Here is a 26,836-nt window from a genome sequence, read left to right as displayed (position 1 = left end):
ATGGATGCTTTTGAACTGTGGTGTTGGAGAAGAATCTTGAGAGTCCGTTGGACTGCAGAGAGATGCAACCAGTGCATCTTAAAGGAGTTCTGTCCTGAGTGTTCGTTGGAAGGACTGATGTTGAAGCTGAAATGCCAGTACTTTGGCCACCTGATGTAAAGAACTGACTCATTGGAATAGACCCTGATGCTGGGAAAGATTGAGGGTGGGAGGTGAAGGGGACGACAGAGGATGAGATGGTTGGATGGCATCACTGGCTGAATGGACATGAGTTTGGGTAAACTCCAGGAGTTGGTGATGGACAGGGAAGCCTGGTGTGCTGCAGTCCATGGGGTCGCAAAGAGTCAGACACGACTGAGCCACGGGACTGAACTCTTTAACAATGATGTAACATACAGCACAGCGTCTCGAGACCTTATGTGAAGAATTTGCTAAAATAAGGCAGACACGTTTAGGATTCATCTCATTCTGAATCAAGACCTTTACACTTGATTGGAAAGAACTTTTCTTCTAATCTAATGGAAAATGGTGGGTCATGGCTAAAGAACCCACACGCCAATGCAAGAGACACGAGTTCCATCTCTGGGTTGGGAAGATCCTCTGGAGAAGGGAATGGCAACCCACTCCAGTATTCTTGCCTGGAGAATCCCATGGACAGAGGAGCCTGGCGGGCTACAGTCCATGAGGTTTCGAAAGAGCCGGACACGACTGAGCGAGTGAACAACAAACAACAACAATGGAAAAATGCCGGTTTTGTACCATTCGGACATGGAAGTGCCTAGCTGAGGGGAGCAAGTGATTGCTGGGGATTTAGGGGTGGAAATGTCAGTGTGGTTTCTAAGCGTGCGTGGTTTACCTGGTAGACCCGGTTTTACTGAAAGAGAGCTATGTGATGGGGTCAGGGTAGATGCATGTAGTTTTCTGGGTCTTACGTTTGCAGCTGTTTGTGTGTTTGCATGCTTGGTTGAAGGCAAACAAATGGAATTAGATACTAATTGGCTTGGAGGGGTTGGCGAGTTGTGGGGAGCGAATGAATGGGATTAGTCTCTATGCCAGTGTTCTCTGACGTCCACCAGTGTGTTCCCAGTTCCAGCCCCTGTGTTGTTTATCCACTGGGGTGTGAGGGATCACCCCAGCACTCCCAGCTGAACACTGCAGACACAGATCACCTCCCGTGGGTTCTGAGACTCAGGAATCCAAGCACGGATGAGCCAGAGTGTTCCCGCTCGAGGTCTCCCGTGAGTTGCAGTCATCGTGTTGGCCCGAAGACCACAGTCTCTTGAGCCTAGTGCCGGGCTGGGGGCTCAACCCCAAGCCCGTTCATGAACGTGGCAGTTGGCGGGAGGCTTCAGTCCCCTCCCGTCTCTGCAGGGCTGCCCGTGACCTGGCTTCCCCAGAGTGTGTGATCGAGAGAGAGAGAGAGAGAGAGAGAGAAAGAGAGATAGCAGAGGAGGGGAAACAGAGTACAGGAGAAAGGAGAGAGAAGGACGGTGCTGGGGACTTCCCTGATGGAGCAGTGATTAAGACTCTAATCTCCCAGTGCAAGGAGATCTTCCAGCCCTGGATGGGGGAACTAAAGGTCTCATATGCCTCATGGCACAGCCAATAAATAAGTTAACAATAGAATAACTTAAAAACATTAAAAAGAAAGTGCTGGAAGCCGCATGCTTTCACAGTCCGACCTAGAGGGGACGTGCTGTTCCTTCTGCCGTGTTCTGTGGGTCGCATAGACCAATCCTGGTCAGTGTGGGTTGGGGTGGTTCCTGGGTGCAGATACCAGTGGGGTGGGGCTCCTTGGATTTCATCTCAGAGGCTGCCTGGGGCCTTATCTGGCATCTAGTGGTTAGGACTCCATCCTTAAGCTGCACAGGTTCAAGCCCTGGTCGGGGAGCTGAGAGTCCACATGCTACATGCTGGGGCCACATAAATGAGATAACAAATAACAAATAAAAATGCATGTGAAGAGGCTGCGTACTACAGCCTTTTATTTTCTGCACCCGTAAGTTGCCATCTTGGTCAGAGAATTACTCACTTGAGTACTTAGTCAACTGTCAGAAAGTGGGGGGAAATTTCTGTAGCTGTGTCTGTGCCCTGACTTTTGGATACAATAGAATCTGCATGTAATGACTGTCACTTTACTCTGTGTGTGTGTGTGTGTGTGTGTGTGTGTGTGTGTGTGCGTGCGTGCTCAGTCGTGTCTGACTTTTCTTGACCCCATGGAGTGTGTGTGTGTGTGTGCATGCTCAGTCATGTTTGACTTTTCTTGACCCCATGGAGTGTGTGTGTGTGTGTGCGTGCTCAGTCGTGTCTAACTCTTCTTGACCCCATGGACTGTGTAGCCCACCAGTCTCCTCTGTCCATGAGATTCTCCAGGGCAAGAATACTGGAGCGGGTTGCTGTTTTCCTTCTCCAGGGGAATCTTCCCAATCCAGGGATCGAACCCGAGTCTCTTGCATCTCCTGCACTGGCGGGCAGATTCTTTCCCACGAGCAGCATCTCAGAAGCCCATCGCTTTACTACCTAGCTAAATAAAAAATTATGCACCTGTTTTGTGCTCTCCATGATATTCTTGGACAGAAAGTCAGTTTCCCTCCCAGGAAATGGAAACATCCATTGAGCCCCCACCGGTGGACGTGGCCAGTCAGCTCTCCTCCCATTTCCTCCTTAAACTCGGGTAAATAAATCTTCAGTGACTGCCTGAATTATTGCTGCCCCTGCACGTTCACCTTCTGCCCCAAGGCATTTAGGAAAGGTTGCCCTTGCCTTTTCTAAATAATGAATTGCCTTTTTTTTTTTTTGTCTTCTAGGCAAAGTTAATGGGGGAAAAAAAAATGAATGAGAATTTTTTTCCCCGCCCCTGAGCTCTTTCTAACAGTTTCAAGGATGATAACATCTTTATTGCATTTCAGTGTCAGCGCTAACATCATTCATTCATTCCGCAGATAACCTCCATGTGCCGGTGAGGCTGTAAAAGTGCAGAGGTCAAGTGTAAGCTCAAATGACCTCTTCACGGTAATTTAAAGGCACGTCAGGAGAAGGCCACGGCAACCCACTCCAGTACTCTTGCCTGGAAAATCGCATGGACGGAGGAGCCTGGTAGGCTGTAGTCCATGAGGTCGCGAAGAGTCGGACACGACTGAGCGACTTTTGTTTCACTTCCATGCATTGGAGAAGGAAATGGCAACCCACTCCAGTGTTCTTGCCTGGAGAATCCCAGGGACGGTGGAGCCTGGTGGGCTGCCGTCTACGGGGTCGCACAGAGTCGGACACGACTGAAGTGACTTAGCAGCAGCAGCAGAAGATAGAAGAAAGGGCTTCCCTGGTGGCTGAGACTGTAAAGAACCTGTCTGTCAGTGCAGAAGATCTAGGTTCCATCCTTGGGTCAGGAAGATTCCCCTTGGAGGAGGGCATGGCAACCTACTGCAGTATCCTTGCCTGGAGAATCCCAGGGACAGAGGAGCCCAGTGGGGGCTACATGGTCCACGGGGTGGGTCACAGAGAGTCAGATAGGACTGAGCAGAGACAGAAGAAATGAACCCCGGTGGGTAGGGAACTGAATTTTGTGAATTCTCCACCCGCAGGTTGACTTGATGAACATTTCGGAGGATCCTCAGAGTCAGGATTCTCTTATCGTTCTCGTTTTCTAGAAAGGCAACTGCTGTGCAGAGAGAGGAGTGGGTTTCCGGGCTAGGGAAGTGGACCTGGCCCAAGGTGGACCCCAAAGGGTCTGACCCCCAGAGCGGCTGCGTCAGCAGCCTTCATGTACAGAAGAAGCCTTGGCATGTGGAAAGGCTGCACGGGGAGCCCTTTACTTGCCCTAAATGCCCCTGGTCTGTTTGGCACAAGGTTGGAGATACTGCAACCTTCACAGCTAGTGGCCATCACGCCGCTGTCCAGGGATTTGCCAGTATCCTTCCCCCCAACCCCAACTTTAGTTTTTTTCCCATGGACACTCATCTTCCCTGCCTTTTCAAGTTCAGCTAAGGCAGATAGCCAAAATTCCTAAGGGAGGAAAAGCGGAAAGTCAAAGAGACATGAAAGAAAATGGCATTTTGAAGGACAGAAATGCAACTTGATAGGATCGTGTGTGTGTGTGTGTGTGCACACGTATGTTTCCTCCAGGGTTGCCAAGACTGAGGACTGCTGATGCGTCCAAAGATTTGGAGTGAGGCTCGCTCATAACCGTGAGGGAATTACTGATGGTTTGGGCACAGTAACAGCTGTTGACCCAGATGGGGGTGGGATTGGGAACCTGTGTGTGTGTGTGGATTTGCTACCCAGAGACATGGACCTTGATGTAGGTGGCACGTACAGACACTCCTGCACAGATTTCTTAACCATGATGGTTGAGCCGTGTTTGCAGGAAGAATGAGGCCCCTCTCTGGGCATTTCATCAGAAAGCAGCCATTAAAAAGAATGCATTTGAATCACTTCTAATGAGGTGGGTGAAACCGGAGCCTATTATACAGAGTGAAGTAAGCCAGAAAGAAAACCACTAATACAGTGTACTAACACATATATATGGAATTTAGAAAGATGGTAACAATGACCCTATATGTGAGACAGCAAAAGAGACACAGATGTACAGAACAGTCTTTTGCACTCTGTGGGAGAAGGCGAAGGTGGGATGATCTGAGAGAATAGCATTGAAACATGTATATTATCATACGTCAATCAGATCGCCAGTCCAGGTTCGATGCATGAGGCAGGGTGCTCGGGGCTGGTGCACTGGGATGACCCAGAGGGATGGGATGGGGAGGGAGGTGGGAGGGGGGTTCAGGATGGGGGACACATGTACACCCGTGGTGGATTCATGTCAAGTATGGCAAAAACCACTACAGCATTGTAAAGTAATTAGCCTCCAATTAAAATAAATCAATTAGAAAAAAAGAAATGAAACACGTATACATGATTTAAAAAAATTTTGTCCACTGTATATCTGATTATTTTTCACGTTTAACCTTTTCTCGATCCATGTCCTTTTTTGTCTCAGAATTCCCGTCCCCATCACACTGAACTCAGTTGTCCTGTCTCCATCTTTCCTTTGGGCCAGGGCAGCGTCTCGGACTTTGTTTGGTGGTGGTGGCTCTGTTTTGAGGGATACCGGCCGCGACTTTCGTAGAACGTCTCTCACTTTGGGCTTGGCACGTGTGTGCCCCGTGATGAGGCTGGGCTTATGAGTTTGGGGGACATAGACCGCAGAGACGGGCCCTGTGATCACGTTGCCTCCAGGGCCGGGACTCTCAACGTGACCTAATGCTGATGAGCTTGCAGAGCTTGCCCTCTGCTCAGGGTTTGCGTTTGCAGAGTCCCTTCAGTGTCGAGTTACCACTTTCCCCTCTCTTGTGTGTCCACACTTCTTTCAAAGCCCACACTTCTTTCAAAGCCCATGCTTACTGCTATAGGGGGAGCAAGGTAAGCGTCACCTCCTGGAGACTTAAGCTTAAGCTGTTTGAATGCTAGGCTTCCCTAGTGGCTCAGCGATAAAGAAACAGCCTGCGAAGGCAAGAGATGCTGGTTCGATCCCGGGGTCGGGAAGATCCCCTGGAGAAGGAAATGGCAACCCACTCCAGTAGTAGTATTTCTTTTTTTTAACTTTTGGGGACTGCACCATGAGGCTCGTGGGATCTTATTTCCCCCGCCAAGGATCGAACCCGTGCCCCCTGAGTGGGAAGCACGGAGTCTGAACCACTGGATCGCCAGGGCAGCCCCCCGCTGCTGTGATCTTGCCTGCAAAATCCCGTGAACAGAGGGAGCCTGGCGGGCTTTATAGTCCACAGGGTTGCGAAAGGGTGGGATACGACAGCATCTAAACAGCAGCAAATTTAAACGCAGGTTTCTTCACTCATTGCTTGATGGAAGGTAATTCAGCCTTGTCTTGGAATACGGGTCCAGTAATTCCAGTTTGGGGTCGTCTGTCCGTAATAAACTGTACCCATGATGCACCCTCTGCCGTTTCCAGGGTTGAGTCCCGTGAAGCGCAGTGGTTCCCGAAGGAAACCACCTCCGCACGGAATCCATCTGCATGTTCACTGCCTTCTCTGAGATCTCTTCACTCTTGTCCACCCCGCCAGCGTTTTCATGATAACTTTTTTTTTTTTTTTTTAATTTTGGGCTGCACTCTGTACCATGCACACAGCATGTGTGATCTGAGTTTCCCCGACAGGAGGTCAAACCCACATCCCCTGCGGTGGACACTCACTCGAGTCTTAACCACCGGACCTTCCGGAAGCCCCTCATGGTACATTTTTGTCTGATGACGTGTCTGTTAGTCTGTAACAAAGCATCGAAAGTAGTTTTGGTAGGGGGAAAAAAAGACTGTCTTCCTAACTGATAAGCTTATGTAATATTTCGTTACATTTCATTGATGGAGTAAGATGCCCCATCGCATAAGCAGGTTTGGGGCCCCATCAACACTGGGGTATGAAGGCCAAGGGTACCTGGCTCAGGTGGAAAGGGCCCCCCGGGGCTGGGGGGGTCCACTGGATTAAGAAGGCGGCATTGGCCTACGGATTTCCAGGGCCTGTGGGTGGCTGTCATCGTGTTTACAGAATCAGCAGCCTTGGTGATTTCATCGAGAAGGTCAACAGGAGGCCTTGTTAAGAGACCTTCTCCTCCACGTTATTTTTAGAAGCAGCAAATATCAACCATAAATATTTAATGTTGTGTTTATAGACTCTGGCATCATAAACCTTCACAAGGTGACTCAGAGGAGGCTGATCACTGTGAACCCCCGAGGAGAAGGAATCTCCGCCCCGCCCCCGCCCCGAGCTGGCACACCGCGCCTCTTGAGGAAAACCATCGTTGACGTTCTTGGGAAAGAGGTGAACAGGTACATCGCTGTCTTAATTCATCTTCTTCATCCTTGGCAGATGAGGAATTTAGTCATTACTCTTTGCTGGCCAGGATTTTCAGTCCCTCTTTTCTGATTTCTAAAAGCAATGTGCTGCATAGAATGAGCAATTTGGGAAAAAAAGCAAAGAATGGAATCTGGAAACAAAATAAACACCTCTGAGCCCACCCACGCCAGTTCCCCCATCAGACTGTTGGTACATCTCCTCCCAGCTGCCTGTATTCCTGTGCATGAAACGTCAGGAAGGTTCAGCTTTGTGACCCGGCTCTCCCAACTTAACCTTACGGAGTGAGCCTTGTGATCATTGCCGACGTTCATTGAAAACATTTTTCAGGCATCCATCCCGTCGAGTTTGTGTGCCGTAATTGATTTAACGTTTGTTGCCGGAGCTTCAGATTGCTTCCAATTTTTTTTTTTTGCCTTAGGAGAGATGGCTGGGAATGGAGCTGTAGGGCTCTTGAGACCGATTACCAAATTGCTTTCCTTGAAAGTTTGTGCTGGTTGTTCCCTGTTGCCAGGGAGCCCAGGGTGGGGTGGGCTGGGGTGGGGGTGGGGCCCCGTCTCTCAGACAGCTCAGGACATTGTGGTCAACTGAGACGGGAACGTGGGCACTTTTTTTGTTTTGTTTTTGCATGTCTTTGATTTAAAAAAAAAATGAGGTGGACTATTTCATCCTGTTCGCCAGTCTTTTGCATTTTTTTTTTTTTTTTTTTCTGTGACTTGGACGTAAGTTGCTTTGCAAGCAATGGCTCGGGTTCTGTTTGGGGTTACGCTCTCTGGGTTCCACGTGAATGCCAGCTGTTTTAATAAAGACTGCACTGTCAGAGTTTCAGCTACACGGGCCGTTTCTGGCGTTTGCCGGGAAGTTGAGTCTCCCGACTGGAGCCAGACTGTGAGTCTGTATATTGGGGCTGCGTCTTAAACAGGAGTTGAGTCCAGAAAGCAGGAAGGCGGGTCAGCATATGAACTTATTACTGAGATTATACCAAAATACCTTCTTTGCTCATTAACTCTTTGACCCCTTTCCTTAAAGCCGTTGTGGGGGGAGGGGGGGATGTGCGCTGTGACTGCTCATGGATGAGAATTGATGCCTTTGAATATCACTGCTCTACGTGAGTTCAGCTCATCTCACGATTCCCAGTGTGTTTATCAGAAGACGATGTTTTTACAGAATGACATCTGTAGGAAAAGCGCAGATTCTTAGGTTAGCCTGCAAAAGATCTTAAAATATTTATAATTATCAATAGGCCGGCTTGCACTTTGCTTCTACTTGTCATTAGCCCAAGTTTGTTTCCCAAGGGTGTGTGTCTAGGTGTGACTGAGTGTGTACGGGTGACATATATTTTGCTGTGCAAATGAATGGATCGAATGTCTCTGCCGTGTCTTTGAAGCACGGTGCCGTTTCGTGGCATGCTAGGGACAAGGAGGGGATTGGTTGTTTTCTGTGTTGCTCTGAAGTCATCAGTGAGGCGTCTCTGCGTTTGCTGTTGCTTCTCTCTCCTTGCGCTGTTGTGTAACATCACACATTTGGAAAGCTTTGCAAAGATCTATTTCAGTTCCTCCTTTTAGAGTGTTTAAGTATTTCTTTTTTTTTTTTTTTTTCCATTTCCAAACCTGGAAAGGAAATGAATGAAAGGCGAGGAAAAAGATGATACAGCAATGATCAGTAGAAGGACTCCCCTGACGGTCAGGTGGTTAAGATTCGGCACTTCCACGGCAGGGGTTGCTGGTTTGATCCCTGGTCAGGGTACTATAAAATCCTGCATGCCTCTTGATGTGCCCGCAAAAAACAAAAAAAAATTCATTGATTATTAAAAACAAATGTAATGATTTTGGGATACGGTTCTTGTCGCCTTGTAGCTTAACGGCTTTCGCTTCTCAATGATGTGTGAATGTTTTTGCTCTAGATTATGTTCAATAGGTGAGAGTCTAGCCATGAATCATTTCCTGCCAGATTTCAATCGATGAGGTAATACGTGGAAAAATGACCTTATTTCTATAGTAACATGCATCTTCTCAGGTCTCAGGGTCCTGTTTCCTCTCAGTATGTTACTGCTACACACTAGGAGTTTCCTTGTTTCTACACTCTGCGATTACACACAGAAATGAGGAATGGGGAGAGGACTCACTCCCAGGTTCCTTTCCCCACGGTGGCTCAAGGTGAGAGATGCTCAGTTTGAACTCCGTTTCCCAGGGCGTGTGGTTAACACAGATAGGTGCAGGGTACCGGTTCCAACTGTGGGCAAACGGAAGCCATATTCCCTCTGCCCAAGTAGTAAAAGTAGAAAGCTCTCCTATACTGTCGTACCATTGTTGCAAAATAAACTCCTTCTCCTTAACACCAACCTGGGCTTGCCTGGTGGCTCAGCAGTAAAGGATTGGCCTGCCAATGCAGAAGATTCGGCTGCCAATGCAGGAGACTCGGCTTCGATCTCTGGGTCAGGAAGATACCCCTGGAGAAAGAAATGGAAACCCCCTCTAGTGTTCTTGCCTGGAGAATCCCGTGGACAGAGGAGTCTGGTGGGCTACAGTCTTTTGAGGTTGCAAAAGAGTGGAACACGACTCAGGAGACTCAGTGGCTAGAAAACAACTCAGTGGCTAGGCAACTCAACCAATCCATCTCTGAATGGTGTATTTTTTTTTTATTGTTAGTTCAAAGTAGACCTCAAAGTGACAATAAAGGGCCTCTTGCAAAAGGAGGCCTTCGAATGTTCAGTTTGTCATCATTGATGAGATGCACACAGCTCCCTGTGCTGGGAGCCTAAGCATCTCTAGCTGTGGGTTCTCCAGCGCTTTGAGTAGGCGAGGCTTAATTAAACTTTAAAAGTGATAGCCGACAGTGTAAGGGGCAGGAAGCCTTGTCTAACAGGAGGTTTAATATAACAATAACGGCAAGAAAAACTGTCCTTAGTCCTGGCTAAAATATCTGTTCAGCAGCACCCTATCTTAAACAGAATGTGTGCAAGCTCAGTCGTGTCCGACTCTTTGCAACCCTTTGGATTGTAGCCCGCCAGGCTCCTCTGCCCATGGGATTCTCCAGGCAAGAATACTGGAGTGGGCTGCCATTTCCTGGTCCCGATCCAGGGAATTGAACCCGAATCTCCTGTGTCTCCTGCGTTTGCAGGCGGATTCTTTACCCACTGAGCCATCAGGGAAGCCCATCTTAAACACGGTCGCACTGAAATTTGAGCTGTACTGTTGACTGTGGTACAGAGTCCATTGTAGCATCATCACCCTGGGTCTCCCATGGCAACCTGCTAGGAAGAGGGGTGCAGCTCTGGTGACGTCACCCCCCAGGTTATAGATGAGACAGGCTCAGCCAGTCTCGGTCCACACCCAGTGCTCTGCAGTGAGCCCTGGACTTCACAGCGCACCTTGCTGTCTGCTGGGCCAGGTGGCTCTGAAACTGGAAGGTGTAACAGTACACACCCAGGTGAGAGGTCGGTGTTTGCCCACAAAGCGAGCAACCTGCCAATGACCGTGGCTTTTTTGAGACCCACAACTCTTTCAGGCGTCTTGACAGAACTTGTGATAAGTCCCTATATTAAAAAATCCTCAAACTGAAAATTGTTTTTTTTTTTTTTTTACTAGAGAAAGGTGGTCTGCATTTAGAACAATTTGTGATTATTAATCTGTCTTGAATTGGTCACGGAATAAAAAAATGATGCGATGGGCATCTAATTAAAATTTTGCAGTGGACACAAAAGAAGCCTTGGAAAAATGCTATGGTTTCATCTAGCTGACTATTAGCAACACATTTTAGAGCCTGCAGGCACCATGGAAACTGTCTGGGTTTTTGCACTTGCCAAATAGAAGTAGATTGCAAACCATAAATTTAATTTAAGGTTTTCTAGTAGCCACAGTAGAGAAGTAAAAAGAAATCATAAATTATTTTTTCAATATATATCTAAATATATGCTGCTGCTGCTATGTCACTTCAGTCTTGTGTGACTCTGTGCAACCCCATAGACGGCAGTCCACCAGGCTTCTCTGTCCCTGGGATTCTCCAGGCAAGAATACTGGAGTGGGTTGCCATTTCCTTGTCCAATGCATGCACGCGTGCTAAGTCGATTCAGTCATGTCTGACTCTGTGCAACCCCATGGACAGCAGCCCACCAGGCTCCTCCATCCAAAGAATTCTCCAGGCAAGAATACTGGAGTGGGTTGCTATTTCCTTCTCCAAAATATATGCTCGATTAATATTATTTGCAACAATGAAAAAAAACAGTCTCTCAGTCATGTCCCAACTCTTTGGGACACTGTGGACTGTAGCCTGCCAGACTTCTCTGTCCATGAGATTGTCCAGGCAAGAATACTGGAGTGGGTTGCCATTCCCTTTTCCAGGGGATCTTTCCGGACCAGGGATCAAACCCAGGTCTCTTGCACTGCAGGCAAATCTAACCGTTTGAGCCACCAGGGAAGCCCATTATTTGCAACATATGTATTAATGTAATCAACTCACTACCCAAAATAGTGTCATGTTGACAAGTTACTCATATTTAAAAAATCATCCAAGACATATCTTATGTTCTTTCCATTTCTGTACTAAGTCTGCAAAATCCAGCGTGGAATTTAAACCTACAGCACTTCTTACTTTGGGCTCGTTGCCTTGGTCAGTCCAGTCTGAGCCCCCAAATTCCAGTGTCTATGTAAAAATATGAAAATGTGCATTATGAAAAATAATTTTCTAGCAGGAAGTTACACTATTTTCAGAAAATTTAAAAGTTGGGTGGCCTGTCCGGTTTTCTTTTTAATCTATTTGAAATTTGTCGAGGGGAAAAAAAAATGCTGTGGGTGCATAATTTAAGAATTTGCATGTGGACCGATTACAGAGGAATCGTGTGGCCTGGAATGTCCCCAGGTCCTTCCATCCTGCAGACTACAATCATCAAACTTTCACTCCTGCAGGCTTCTTAGCAGTTTAGGGGCCACAAGCCTTGTAGACCCAAGGAGCACCCTCAAATATAGCTAGGGTTACGGAGGATCAGATTTAGAGATTTTATTTCCTTATTGATTTAAATTTCGATCCTTGGTTCAGCTGCTCCATAAGTTGTATGTTGCGAATCACATGGGTGTGTGTACCTGTGTTTTCAGTGTACGGAATACATCTTCTGAACTCTGATAGCCGTGGTCTATTTCCTTTGAAAATTCCGTTTCCTAATTAAGATGTGGCGCAAGTGGAAAATACATAGACTTTGGGAATTTTAGAGATTTTGTAGGTAAAAGGAATGTCGAAGATCTCAATAATTTTTTTAAAAACCAGTGTGAACTACAGTTGAAATGATGCTATTTGGGATATGCTGGGTTAAGTTTAAATATGTTGTGAAAATTAGTTTGCGTTTAAACATTCTTTAATTAGATGTAAGCTCACCTTGCATTTCCGTTGGCCCATCCACATCGCATTTCCGTTGGCCCATCCACGTCGCATTTCCGTTGGCCCATCCACGTCGCATTTCCGTTGGCCCATCCACATCTCCCATCAGAGCTCTCACACCACAAAGGAAAGAAGCAGTGCTTGAGATCACAGGCGGTGGGTTGGTTGTGACATCCGAGTCTGAACACGGGCCCTGCTTTCACTGTCGGCCTTCCTAAAGTGTTCTGTATACCCAGGTGAGTCAGCATGAGGATTTGTTTGCCTCGCTGTGAGCCGTGTTCATGCGTGGCCACCTCCCCTTACCTCTGCCGGATGTATGGGTTCCTGGCCACAAAAGGCGGTGCTGACGTGGAAGGGAACGAGGTCCTCGGTCTACGCTGTTTTTCTGACCCCTTGGCATCCCCCGTGAGATAAAGGTGGTTGGTTCTTCCCGCTGTGCACTTAAAAAAAGGTCTCAGAGGTTGAATTGGGCTTCCCAGGTGATGCTAGTGATAAAGAACCCACCTGCCATTGCAGGAGTTGCCAGTTCGATCCCTGGCTCGGGAAGATCCTTGGAAAAGGATCTGGCAACCTGCTCCAGTATTCCTGCATTCTTGGAGAATCCCACGGACAGAGGAGCCTGGCACCCTATAAGTTCAGGGGTCCCCATGTGCACACGCTTTGAAACTCATACAGGTTCAGAGCCAGAAAGTCATAAACTCAGGGCTGCCTCTAACTGATGCCTCCTCTGATGAAAGGGATTTTCTTCAGGCTTTGTTTATATGGTAAAACACCCTAGGGTGCCCATGAATGAACACTGGTTCCAAAACACACTGTGAAGTCTTAGGTTTCTGACCAGGAAATCATTAGTAGCTGTAGTTTGTAATTTCTTCACTTCCTCTTCCCTGTTGATGAATGTCTCTGTTGTTATAAGAGGCCAGGAAGCAGCTTCTGACCTTTCTGCAAGGTAATTTGGCAGTGATGGGGTGAGTCACTTAAGTCAGCTGAGATGTAACTTTCTGTAGCTTTGCAAGTGGGGTGATGGACCTCTCGTTCCATAAAGCACTGCCTCACAGTAGGAGCCCCAAAGTTCTGTCCTCCTCTGTGTCTGGAATGGCTGCCCCAGCTCCTGCCCTCACAATCACATCCCTGAGTAGGAGTGAGGAGGGGGATTTCATTGCCTTTAAGAGCAGAGACTAGAGATTTCATATTTGACTTTTGCTTGTAGCCATTGGCTAGAACTGGGTTACGGGGAAAACTTGTCCTTTTGAGAGGGGTGTGACCATGTGCCCACACAGAATCCAGGTCTCCTGTTCTCAAAGGGTGAGGGATGGAATTGGATAATGGTAGTCTGATAATGGTAGTCTAGCAGATTCTACCTTCGACCTTGTCCTCACTCTAGTGGGAACACGGTGTTGCTAAAACAATCACGTGTTCAACGCAGAATTCTAGACTGTGGGACGAGGATGGGGGTATATGGTACAGCAACGGCTCCTGCAGAGAGCTTCTGGGTTCCATCTTCTGCTCATCTGTGTTTCCTTTCTTGCCCACCACTTACTCTGAGTTTCAGCCAGGTGACCAGGAACCTCTTTCTTTGTGCACCAAGTGGGAATATGATCTCCGGGGAGTTTATAGTGGTTGCATGAAGTAATAAAGATGAAAGAGCATGCCTTTGTTGTCTTCCTCCTACCTCGGTCAGACTTAGTCTAATGTGCTGTTTGTTGGGAGTTATCTTTTTATGCAAAGCCTGTGTGGTTTGTAGCACAGGCTTCTTGTACAGGAAGGGGCTTAGGCGTCTGTCTCTACGGTCCTTCCACACCACGTAGCACTTTGCAGAATATTTGCACATGAAGTTCTTGATGAACTTGTATGCTCCTGGGTCATTTGCGTTCACACCATCTCTCAGACTGAACGCGTTCACCTAACCAGTAAATAAATGTTTCTAGAGCACTTGCCACCTGTCTCAGGAATTCTTCTAGATGCAGAGAATCTAACAGTGAACAAATTAGACAGAACGCGTACATCCTGGTGGATAAAAGTATGTGTTGGGTATGACACATTGGGTGTTGTTATTTAGTCGTGTCTGACTCTTTTTTGTGACCCCATGGATTGTAGCCCACCAGGCTCCTCTGTCTGTGATTTCTCAGGCAAGAATACTCCTGCTGCTGCTGCTGCTGCTGAGTCACTTCAGTCGTGTCTGACTCTGTGCGACCCCAGAGAGGGCAGCCCACCAGGCTCCGCCGTCCCTGGGATTCTCCAGGCAAGAACACTGCAGTGGGTTGCCATTTCCTTCTCCAGTGCGTGAAAAGTGAAAGTGAAGTCGCTCAGTCGTGTCCGACTCTATGCGACCTCATGGACTACAGCCTAGCAGGCTCCTCCGTCCATGGGATTTTCCAGGCAAGAGTACTGGAGTGGGGTGCTTACTAGAGAGCAGATTCTAACAATCATACACATATCCCCACCCAGTGAAAAGAAATAGAGTAGAAATGTTGAGTATTCATTGAATATTTTTAAATGTGAATATGGTGTGTTTGGATTATTTGTTCATAATTTTTCAGCCATGTAAATAGAAAAGGAAAGTTCATTTAACTTCTTTCTGTGTTTTCAACAAATATGTAAACTATTATGTCCCTTTATATTAATATAATAGTACTTGGTGGGGGGAGCAGAAAACCACAGCACTCTTGAGTGGACCTTTGCCAGTTAGAAACTTTGTAAGGAAAAATTGATTTCTCCTGGTTTTTTTTTTTTTTTTTGGTAGAAATTAGCACACACAATGATTTTCCCTGAGCACGGTCTCTTTTAAGCTAATGAGAAATTTTTGGTTGTGCAGGCTGAATGGAGTGGATGGTGGTTCAGAGGAGAATTGAACTGATTAATAAGAAGCCCCTGATTTTGTTTAAATCACAGACGCTGAGGCAGTAAGGAAAGTTCACACTGGATTTTCTTCCAGTGGCCGTGTTATTACAATGTATGCAGATGGAACACGTTTATGTATTACTGGGCCTGTCATGCTGTTTTGCTTTCCAGGGCGCTTGGTAGATCATTATAATTATTTTTATCCAGCGTATCGGTTCTCAACGCTCCTCTTGACCTGACACCGTGAATTTTCCGTTCCGTGAAAATCGTATTGTTGAATGGAGGCTTGTGCCCTGTAGAAATTAAGAAGAGATAAATGCAGAGAGACCTAGCTGTGTGAGGCCCCCATGTGTGATGATGGACTTCCTTGCATTTAGGGCGGACTTTTACCTCCCTGGTGTGGACGGAGGAGCAGACCCATTTATCATGAGTGCTTAAATGTGGACTTCATCTGTGTGACCCCATTTTGACTCATTGAGCCTTTAAAATCCTGTAGGAATAATGCGATGTGGGGGTGGAGACAGCACAGACACCTACAAGACACCGTGTTTTTTGTTATTATTATTATTTGACCGACCTGGGACTGAATAGGCTGGATTTGTGATGTCTGGGAGGTACAGCTTTTCGTGGTAGACACTGATCAAACAGCGTTCATGACGGCTGGTCTGCGGCATTTGAAATAGATGCCTTGTGAATTCTTAGCCTGTTGATGTCCGAATGATCACCGTGGTCTTCCGTTTCTCGCCTGCCCCCTCCGTCCTTTCCACAAAGCCTTGCCCTGATCATAGGCCTGGGTTCTCTGGTCAAAACAGGACCACATACAGAATGTCTTCTCCCTGGAGCAGAAGGTTAGCTTTGCTGCCTTCTAGAAGCTTCAGAGCATCCTTCACTTTTGGCCTGCTGTTTTGTTTTTGTTTTCCCCATCTCGATGAAGCTGATGCTCTAAATGTTTGGAGTGAAAGATGGTGTGTTGATGGTGGGATTATCTGACTTAGAATTCGTCAAGTTGAGTGGTGTTATCTCCAGTGTTGTTAAGTCTGTTAAGTTTGGGAAGAAGGTAGAAGTTTCCCGTTGAGAATTAACCTGTGGGGACTGGAGGAGAGTTATCTTTGTGAGATAGTAGCTTCCAAAGAGAGGTATGTTGATCTCCCTGGTGGTCCAGTGGCTGAGAGTCACTGCACCCAATGCAGGGAAACCCGGGTTCATAGGTACCACATGCCACCACTGAATTCAGGTGCCACTGCACAAGGTCTCGTGAGCTGCAACAAAAGACCCCATGTGCCCTGAGACTTGGTGCAAGCAAATAAGCAAGACTAAAAGTAAATATAAAAAAAAAATAATAAGAGGTGTCAAAGGTGTCTGGATTGTCAGTTCATGACGACTTATTCCCAGCAGCTGTCCATTACGTGAAGAGTCTGAATGCTGGAAAGACAGAAGCAAGACTGAGTTCTTACAAAAATGAAAGTGTCTCATGGACAATTTAGGAACAACAGGGTGGGGAAAAAAAGGTACAACTTACATAGACTGTGAAAACTGGCTCCAGGAAGAAGAGATAAATTCCCCGCATACATAAGGGGATAAAATGGGTTTCCGAACCTTAGTGCTTTTGACATTTGGAGTTGGAGAAGACTGTTGAGAGTCCCTTGGACTGCAAGGAGATCCAACACAGTCCATCCTAAAGGAGATCAGTCCTGGGTGTTGTTGAAAGGACTGATGCTGAAGCTGAAACTCCAATCCTCTGGCCACCTCATGTGAAGAACTGACTCACTGGAAGACACTGATGCTGGGAAAGATTGAAGGCAGGAGAAGAAGGGGACGACAGAGGATGAGATGGTTGGATGGCATTACCGACTCAGTGGACATGAGTTTGAGTAGACTCTGGGAGTTGTTGATGGACAAGGAATCCTGGCGTGCTGTGGTCCATGGAGTTGCAGAGTCGGACACGGCTGAGCAACTGAACTGAGCTGGGTTTTGGGGGCAGACTCTCAGGAGTCTTCTCCAGCACCACAGTTCGAAGGCATCAGTTCTTTGGCACTCTGCCTTGTTTACGGTCCGGCTCTTGGACACGACTGGGCAACTGAACAGTGACACCAGTTTTTGATGGTAGGAACTGTTCTCTGCATTGCGGGGTGTGGAACAGCATCCTGGGTTTCTATGCAGTAGTGTACAGGAACTCTCTCCTAACAGTTGAAGCAACCAAACATGTCTCTACATGTTGTCGGATGTCCCCCCACCCTGAGTGCTTGGCAACATCGCCCCCAGTGAGAACTACCACAGTAGGTAGGTCAGTGCAGACAGATGGGAGGATCTTAGCTCTTGCACTTTGGGGGGGCTTCGGAAATGAAAGAAACCATCAGAGGGGTACTAAGGTAAGTTCTTTTTTAAAAATGTTTTAAGGTTAATCCCTTGCAGCTTTTTTTTATCGTAAATATATTTTACAAGGAGGCTATGTTAGATTGGCTAGTACTTTAATTTGAATAGTAGTTGCAAAGTCATTCTATATATACTGAGTGAATTAGAGTTGGATTAGTTACATCATAGGGACTTAAATCATGAGGATAAATTCAAATCCCTATGTCAAACACAACTGATAATTTAAAATGAAAAACCTTTTATAAGTATATTTGAACAGACATAATCTTATAATAAATCATACACTTTCAAGGTGACAAGTCAAAATGCAGGGTGAAGTAAGTCAGAAGGAGGAAAACAAATATTGTATATTAATGGCTTCCCGGGTGGTTCACTTAGTAAAGAATCCACCTGCAATGCGGGAGACCCCGGTTCAATTCCTAGGTCTGGAAGACCTCCTGGAGAAGGGATAGGCTATCCCCTCCAGGATTCTTGGGCTTCCCTGGTAGCTCAGCTGGTAAAAAATCTGCCTGCAATGTGGGAGACCCCAGTTCAATTCCTGGGTCTGGAAGACCTGAGGAAGGGATAGGCTACCCACTCCAGGATTCTTGGGGCTTCCCTGGTGGCCCAGCTAGTAAAGAATCTGCCTGCAATGTGGGAGACCCCGGTTCAGTTCCTGGAACTGGAAGACCTCCTGGAGAAGGGATAGGCTACCCACTCCAGGATTCTTGGGGCTTCCCTAGTGGCTTAGCTGGTAAAGAATCTGCCTGCAATGCGGGAGACCTGGGTTCGATCCCTGGGTTGGGAAGATCCCCTGGAGGAGGGAAAGGCTATCCACTCCAGTATTCTGACCTGGAGCATTCCACGGACTGTCTAATCCATGGGGTCGCAAAGTGACTGAGTGACTAAGCACACGCAACACACATATATGGAATCTGCGAAGATAGTGCTGATGAAATGATTTGCAGCAGTGGCAACACAGGCGTAGATTAACATGATGAAGTAGGTTCTTTCATGGCGATGCCCACAAGCGGACCCTGGAGCCCAAGCATGCAACCAACGAACCATTCCTTTTGAGGCCCAGAAGGCTTTGATTTAACACCTCCTGGGGAGATAAATTTACGCCAGTGAAGGCAGAAGTGGAGATACGGTGAGGGATTAGATTAAAAGGATCAGCAGGATGTATCCTTTTTTAAAAAATTTATCGTATTTCATGGTTATATATCTCACTTCACAGATAGCTGCTTTTAAAAAAACTGTCATAAATGATTTTATATGAGCTAATGCATTCAACAAAGTGCAGAATGTACTCATTTCAATATGAATTTAGTTCCAATTCCATTGCGTATCCTTTCTAATGTTAAAAAACCAGTTGTGAAAAAGTGAAAGGGTTAGTTGCTCCATTGTGTCTGACTCTTTGCTGACCCCATGGACTGTACCCCACCAGGCTCCTCTGTCCATGGAATTCTCCAGGCAAGAATACTGGAGTGGGTTGCCATTCCCTTTTCTCTGGGATCTTACAGACCTAGGGATCAAACCCAGGTCTCCCACACTGCAGGCAGATTCTTTAACCATCTGAGCCACCAGGGGAGCCCAAGAAGCTAGTTGTGTATATTCTTAATTTATCTGTGTTATAGAGTCAGCATTCAGATACTACTATCTCATGAAGGGGCTTCAGAATACTAGCGGTCTCTGGGATATTGTGGTGATTTTGCTGCATTAATTTCATATTATAAAGTTATAGCCATTTAGCTCTGGGCTTTCTCAGGTCTCCAGAAAGTGTGTGTAATCACTGTTAGCTGTCATAAACTCCTGGCATTTGGAAGCACTAATGAGTTCTTTGATTTGTGCACATTCAGCTCAGTTCAGTTCAGTCGCTAAGTCACGTCTGACTCTTTGTGACCCCACGGACTGCAGCACGCCAGGCCTCCCTGTCCATCACCAACTCCCGGAGCTCACTCAAACTCATGTCCGTCAAGTTGGTGATGCCATCCAACCATCTCATCCTCTGTCGTCCCCTTCTCCTGCCGCCTTCAATCTTTGCCACCATCAGGGTCTTTTCAAATGAGTCGGCTCCTGTCATCAGGTGGCCAAAATATTGGAGCTCGATTCGTTCCAAGGAATATTCAGGGTTGATTTCTCTTAGGATTGACTGCTTTTATTTTGCTGTCTGTTCAAGGGACTGTCAAAACCCTTCTCCTGTACCACAATTCGAAGCCATCAATTCTTAGTGGCTAAATTGTTAATAGTTTATAGTTAGTCTCCTTTGACTGTTTTCCTATGTTTCTGCATTTTCTCACTCCTCTGATTAAACTTATTCTTTGGCTAACGTTTTTCCACAGACAAAAAAGGAGGTGGGGGACGTGAGGGGCAAGGACCGTAAGGTCTTCTTGCGTTTCAGTCTTGGTTATCCTGAAAGTGAAAGCCGCTCAGTCGTGTCCAACTCTTTGCAACCCCATGGACTATACAGTCCATGGAATTCTCCAGGCCAGAATACCGGAGTGGGTAGCCTTGCCCTTCTCCAGGGGATTTTCCCAACCTGGGGATCGAACCGAGGTCTCCCATTGTGGGCAGATTCTTTACCAGCTGAGCCACCAGGGAAGCCCAGGAATACTTGAGTGCGTAGCTTTTCCCTTCTCCAGGGGATCTTCCCAACCCAGGGACTGAACCGGGGTCTCCTGCCTTGCAGGCAGATTCTTTACCAGCTGAGCCCTCAGGGAAGCCCTTCGTGGTTGTCTTTCCCACATGTGATTCCACGGCCTCTGTTAAAATGATTGCCATTTACCCTGTCTGCAGAGCATCAACTCTGCTTTAGCAAAAATCCGGTCAGCGGCTGCTGTATGCACTCATATTTTCTCAAGGGAAATATCTCAGGAACGCGTGTCATTACAGCAGCAGGTGCAGCTGAGCAAAGCCGGACCGGCTTTGGGAGCGGGCATATCCAGAGGTACCGGGAGGAAAGACGCGCGGATGGTTGTGAACACTACCTTGCCAGCTGTGTTCACCCATCCCTGTGCGTCGGGCATCCCGCTTTAAGGTTCTTCTGTAGAGGAGATACAGAGCACGGGTAAGGACCTGTCAACAGCCTGGACTGGCTGGCGTCCCTTTCCTGAGCTGTGCTCGTGGAAATCTGTACCTGGCTGGTGGCAGCAGCTTCAGCCCCTGGGAGTGGCTGAATCCTTTACGAGATCCTTTTGCCATTCATCTTTTTATCTGTTAGCCCTGCCAGCGAAGAGCTGCTGCTGCTGCTGCTAAGTCGCTTCAGTCGTGTCCGACTCTGTGTGACCCCATAGATGGCAGCCTGCCAGGCTCCCCCCTTCCCTGGGATTCTCCAAGCAAGAACACTGGAGTGGGTTGCCATTTCCTTCTCCAGTGCATGAAAGTGAAGTTGCTCAGTCCTGTCCGACCCTCGGCAACCCCATGGACTGCAGCCTTCCAGGCTCCTCCGTCCATGGGATTTTCCAGGCAAGAGTGGGGTGCCATTGCCTTCTCCGGCCAGCGAAGAGCGGACGCTGGTAATTACATATGTGTGTGCGTGCGTGTTCGCGCAGGACTTGCCAGATTGTCTGTCTCACGTAATGCCGAGGATATACCCTTGTATGTAGGTGATGTGGAGGTGTCACGCCATCTGCTCGTTCAACTATGCATTTAGAAGGATATGATTCCAGGCAACTTCCACACACACTTTCTGCTTGTCGTTAGCGCTTAGTATAAAAGCCCAGCGCGACCTGAAAGCCACACGTGAGTCATGAAGGAGGAAAGTGCCATCTTCACTGGAGTTTGGTCTTAAGTAATCGTATTTGGTTTTTCTTTGTTTTTTTTAACATGGGCCTTTTTTTCCCCCCTCTCTCTCTTTTTTAAAAAATTATTTTTAATTGGAGGATAATCACTTTGCAATATTGTGTTGGTTTTTTGCAAGACACCAGCATGAGTGAGCCACAGGTTATGTGTGAGGCCTTCCCTGTCGAACGTACCTCTCACCTCACACCCTATCTAGGTGGATTTGACCTCCCTGCGTCATACAGCAAATTCCCACTGCCGCTTTTAATTCTACATGCAGTACTGTATATGTTTCAATGCTACTCTCTCCGATTTTCGCTCCTTCCCCTTCCCCGGTGCCGACAAGTCTGTTCTCTGCATCTGCGTTTCCGTTGCTGCCCTGCAAATAGGTTCATCAGCCCTATCTTTCTGGATTCCGTATACATGCGTTAATACGGAGTGTTTGTCTCTTTCTCACTTCACTCTGTATAATAGGCTCCAGGTTCATCCACCTCGTTAGAACTGACTCGAATGTGTTCTTTTTCATAGCTGGGTGATATTCCGTTGTGTATATGTACCACAGCTTCTTTATCCATTCATCTGCCGATGGGCATCTAGGTTGCGTCCACGTCCTGGCTTTTGTGGACAGTGCTGCAGTGGACACTGGGGTACGTGTGTCTCTTTCATTCCAGTTTTCTCAGGTTATATGCCCAGTGGTGGGATTGTTGGGTCAGATGGTAGTTTTATTCCTCTGTTTTTAAGGATTCTCCACACCGTTGTCCATAGTGACTGTATCAGTTTGCATTTCCACCAGCAGTGCGAGAGGGTCCCCTTTTCCCCACGCTGCCTCCAGCATTTATCGTTTGTAGGTTTTTTGATGGTGGCCATTGTGACCAGCGTCCGGTCGTATCTCATTGTAGTTTTGACTTGCATTTCTCTAATGATGAGTCGTGTTGTGCATCTTTTCATGCGTTTATTAGCCACCTGTATTTCTTTTTTTGAGATACGTGGGTCTTCTGCCCACTTTTTGATTGGTTTGTTTGTTTTTCTGGTATTGAGCCGCAAGAGCTGCTTGTATATTTTGAATATTAATCCTTTGTCAGTTGTTTCATTTGCTATCATTTTCTCCCCTTCTGAGGGCTCACTTTTCACCTTGTTGATTGTTTACTTTGCTGTACAAAAGCTTTTAAGTTTGATCAGGTCCCATTTGTTTATTTTTGCTTTTATTTCCATTACTCTAGAGGGTGCGTCATAGAGGATCTTGCTATGATTTATATCATCGAGTGTTCTGCCTATGTTTTCCTCTAAGAGTTTTACAGTTTCTGGTCTTACATTTAGGTCTTTAATCCATTTTGAGTTTACTTTTGTGTTTGGTGTTAGGAAGTGTTCTGGTTGCATTCTTTCCCATGTAGCTGTCCAGTTTTCCCAGCACCAACTCTTGAAGAGGCTGTCTTTTCTCCCTTCTGTATTCTTGGCTCCTTTGTCAAAGATAGGGTGCCCATAGGTGCTTTGGTTTATCTCTGGGCATTCTGTCGTTTTGTTTTTGTGCCAGTACCATACAATCTTGATGACCGAAGCTATCTATTTTCAGACTGTAGAGTCTGAAGTTTGGAAGGTTGATTTCTCTAGCTCCCTTTTTCTTTCTCAAGATTGCTTTGGTTATTCGAGGTCTTTTGAATTCCATACACATTGTGAAATTTTTTGTTCTCCTCCTGTGGAAAATACCATTGGTTACTGATAGGGATAGCACTGGATCTGGTAGCTTCCTTTGGGGGAGCATAGCTACTTTCACAGTATTGATTCTTCCAATCCAAGAACATGGAATATCTCTCCATGTTTGCGTCATCTTTGATTTCTTCTATCAGGGTCTTATAGTGTTATGCATGCAAGTCTTTTCTCTCTTTGGGTAGCTTTATTCCAAGGGATCTTATTCTTTCTGTTGCGACGATAAAGGGGATTGTGTCCTTAATTTCTCTTTTTGATTTTTCATATGTGGACCATTTCTTAAAGTCCTTACTGAATTTGTTCCCATCCTGGTTCTGCTTCATGTTCTTGTTTTTTGCCCCTCCCCGGCAAAGGCATATGGGATCTTAAGTCCCTGACCAGAGATCGAACCCATTACCCCCTGCTTTGGAAGTTGAAGTCTTAACCACTGGACGCCCGGGATGTCCCTTTTGTGTTGTATTGTGACTTTTAAGGTCGTGCTCGTATGTCGTAGGCTGTTGATCACCTGTGTTTGTCGCATCTGGCACGAAACTCAGTTTTGTGGCTGGAGGGAGAACTCTGAGCTCAGCGATACGGTGGTCCAGAGGCCATGTCCTGCCGGAGCCTGCCTGCCACCTGAGAGACAGGCAGTACCCAGATGGCACAGGATGCTTTGATGGTGACGCATGTGGTCAAGAAGGAGTGGGGCCGTGGAGCTGAAGGCCTCGGACCAGAAGGGCTTCTACATGGGAGCTTTTAGAAGGGGAAACTGCTGAGCCGTCGTCTGAAGCATGTTTCTGGGAAGAGCGGGGAAAAGATAGTTCCAGAGAAAGGGAACAGCACCTCCAAAGCGGCAGCCTGTGACGCTGAGCTCTGGAAACCCCAGGGACAAAAAGGAGGCCAGGCCAGCATGGTGGGGGCCCGAGACCGACCAGGAGATGAGGTTGAGAGCTGTGTGCGGGGCCCACCCGACGGCTCCTTGCGGGATACGATGGTCACGGTGCTGCATTTCAAGTTGAGAGCCTGCAGACTTTTCCCACCGCTGTGACTGGTGGCTGGCTGCTGCTGCGGGTCAGAACTGGAGTGGTCCTAGTGGGTCCCAGGATGAAGGCAGTCTTATTTCCCACTAGCACAGCCCAGCGGATCTGAGAAGGAAAAGCGCAGACTCGGACAGTCTTGGGCCAGGAGCCCCAGCGGATGTGTGGATATCCTGGTTGGAGGAACTACGGGTCTGGCCTGTGTCCCCCTGGGTGGGAGGCAGGGGTCATTTTTAACTCTCAAGGTGGGCTGGAGTGGGGGGGTGTGTTGGTGTGGGTGGTTGGGGCTGGCAGGCTGGACGCACGTGGACACGCCATGTTCGAGATGCCTCAGGGTCCGCTACGTGCACGCGTCATGGGGGCCAGTCCTGGGCTGAGCGTGCAGCGGCGAGGCCTGGGACCTGAGATGTGGATCTGGGATTTGAAGCGGGCAGGGACGCTGCGTGTGTTCACAGGGCGGCTGGACGCAGCATAGTCCTGTCGTAAAAGGTGGTCGATTTGCAGTCGAGTGAGGGAGAAAGCCAGGCTTCCCAGGTGGCGCTAGTGGTAAAAGAACCTGCCTGGCAGTGCAGGAGATGGAAGAGATGTGGGTTCGATCCCTGGGTCAGGAAGATCCCCTGGAGGAAGGCACGGCAACCCAAGTCCAGTATTCTTGCCTGGAGAATCCCAGGGACGGAGAAGCCTGGTGGGCTTACAGTTCATGGGGTCGCACAGAGTCGGACACAACTGAAGCGCCTTAGCATGCACGCACTGGGAGAAAACCAAATGACAGAAACAGGCCTTTGGGGATTCTCTGGCAGTCCAGTGGTTGGGACTACACGTGCTCACTCCCTGGGCCCTGAGTTCCATACCTGCTCGGGGAGCTAAGATCCTGCAAGCCAAGAGGTGAGGCCAATTTAAAAAACAAAAATTCCTTTTGGAAACCTAAGGTGCCTGAAAGTTTTCCAAAGTCATTTGATAACCCCTTGTGTATTTTCATTCAGCAAAAAAGTGAAAGTCACTGAGTCATGTCCGACTCTTGCAACCCCATGGACCATACAGTCCATGCAATTCTCCAGGTCAGAATACTGGACTGGGTAGCCTTTCCCTTCTCCAGGGATCTTCCCAACCCAGGGATCGAACCCATGTCTCCTGCATTGGCAGGCAGATCTTTACCACTGAGCCACCTGGGAAGCCCCAAGTTTGCAGGAGATCAGACTTTAGTGAACCAGCCATCGGGAGAGTTTTTGACAGAACATGCATTAATCTCATTTTATTCTTATTAACTCTTTTCTTTTAAATAAGGGAAATAGCTTCCACCCAGAATTATGCTTAGATCTGCCACCCCCACCCCCAATTTTCCCCCTCACTTTTCAGGTTTCATCTTAGGTAGGATGGAACGGCCCACCTAGATTGATTAGCTGCTGTTTTTTTCCTGGATTCTAGAGTTCTTACTAACAACCACAAGTATGGTCCTGAGAATCACGTAACAGCATCGTATGTTTGTTTTTTTGAATGACTTTTATGACAAACCTTGATTTAGCAATAACATCAATCGCATTTCCTAACCACAAAGATGAATACAAATTCAATTAGCCAAAATGTGTCGTTCTGCTTCCATGAAGATAAATTCTCCAAGGACAGAAGCTGGCTTAAGAATTTCTAGGTTTGACCAACGTTCAGAAATTCCAGAAATTACCCAGATTTTGAGACTGTTTTCTAGGGAATGCCTCCGCTGCAGTGGCAAGTATCTTAAAATGTCATCTGTGACTTGGAAGATAACCGAGGACAGCTTCTTTTCACAGTGAAGGATTTGGCTCTGGCTTATGGAAAAAGCAGATATTCTTGACTTTTCTTCAGAGTAGACTGGCGAATGCACATTTTAGCTGTCACAAACATTTTGATCTAAGTTTGTAACTAGCCGCTGGGTCTTTGGAAGAAGTACATTTGCACTGAAGGTTCATTTCCTTTGAGATCTCTTTTGTTATGGAAAAGTATATACATTACATAAAAGTTCCCCTTTTCAACCACTTGTAAGTACACAGTATTCCTGTGCTGTGTACCATTAAGTACATTCACCATCCACCTGCAGAACTTTTCCTCCTTTCCAGATTTAAACTCTTAAACTTAACTCTGCTCTCCATTCGCCCCTCTCCTGGCAAGACCATTCTACTTTCTATCTCTATTTTTAACTACTCTAGATACTTCCCATAAGTGGGATCATACATTATTTCTCCTTTTGTGTCTCACGTATTTCAATTAGCATAGTGTCTTCAGATGGACAAGGTAATGACACCCCACTCCCAGTACTCTTGACTGGAAAATTCCGTGGACATTGGAGCCTGGTGGGCTGCAGTGCATTACTTCAGTTCAGTCGCTCAGCCGTGTCCAGCTCTCTGCGACCCCATGGACTGCCGCACACCAGGCCTCCCTGTCCATCACCAACTCCGGGAGTTTGTGATGCCATCCAACCATCTCATCCTCTGTTGTCCCCTTCTCCTCCTGCCTTCAGTCTTTGCCAACGTCAGGGTCTTTTCCATTAAGTCAGTTCTTCGCATCAGGTGGCCAAAGTATTGGAGTTTCAGCTTCATCATCGGTCCTTCCAATGTGTATTCTGGACTGATTTCCTTTACGATACAGTCCATGGCGTCTCGCAGAGTCGGACACAACTTAGCGACTAAACGACGTCTTCGAGGTTTGCCCATGTTGTAGGATGTCTCAGAGTTTCATTCTGTTTTTAAGCTGAATAGCATTGCACTGTATGAATAAACAACACTTTTTTAATCCATTCATCCATCAGTGGACATGTGGGTTGTTTCTGTTATTTGGCAATTGTGAATGTTGTCACTTAGAACATTGGGGTGCAAGTATCTGTTCAGGTTCCTGCTTTCTGTTCTTTCGATTTTATACCTAAAAGTGGAATTGCTGAATCATATGGCA

At 47.1% G+C, this 26,836-nt stretch overlaps 1 protein-coding gene across 6 annotated transcripts in view; it reads left to right on the top strand.

The window, feature by feature from the left end:
• TBL1X (transducin beta like 1 X-linked) overlaps positions 1–26,836 on the top strand; it is a 246,677-nt gene that overhangs the window by 126,735 nt on the left and 93,106 nt on the right. For all 6 annotated transcript variants that reach the window (XM_059883400.1, XM_059883399.1, XM_059883401.1 and 3 more), the window contains one exon: positions 6,676–6,832. The gene's annotated coding sequence lies outside the window, so the exon portion shown is untranslated. The remainder of the gene's footprint in view (positions 1–6,675; positions 6,833–26,836) is intronic.

Source organism: Bos taurus, chromosome X (assembly GCF_002263795.3).
Source record: "Bos taurus isolate L1 Dominette 01449 registration number 42190680 breed Hereford chromosome X, ARS-UCD2.0, whole genome shotgun sequence".
In the NCBI taxonomy this organism is placed as follows: domain Eukaryota; kingdom Metazoa; phylum Chordata; class Mammalia; order Artiodactyla; family Bovidae; genus Bos; species Bos taurus.
This window is presented reverse-complemented; position numbering and strand designations above follow the sequence as displayed.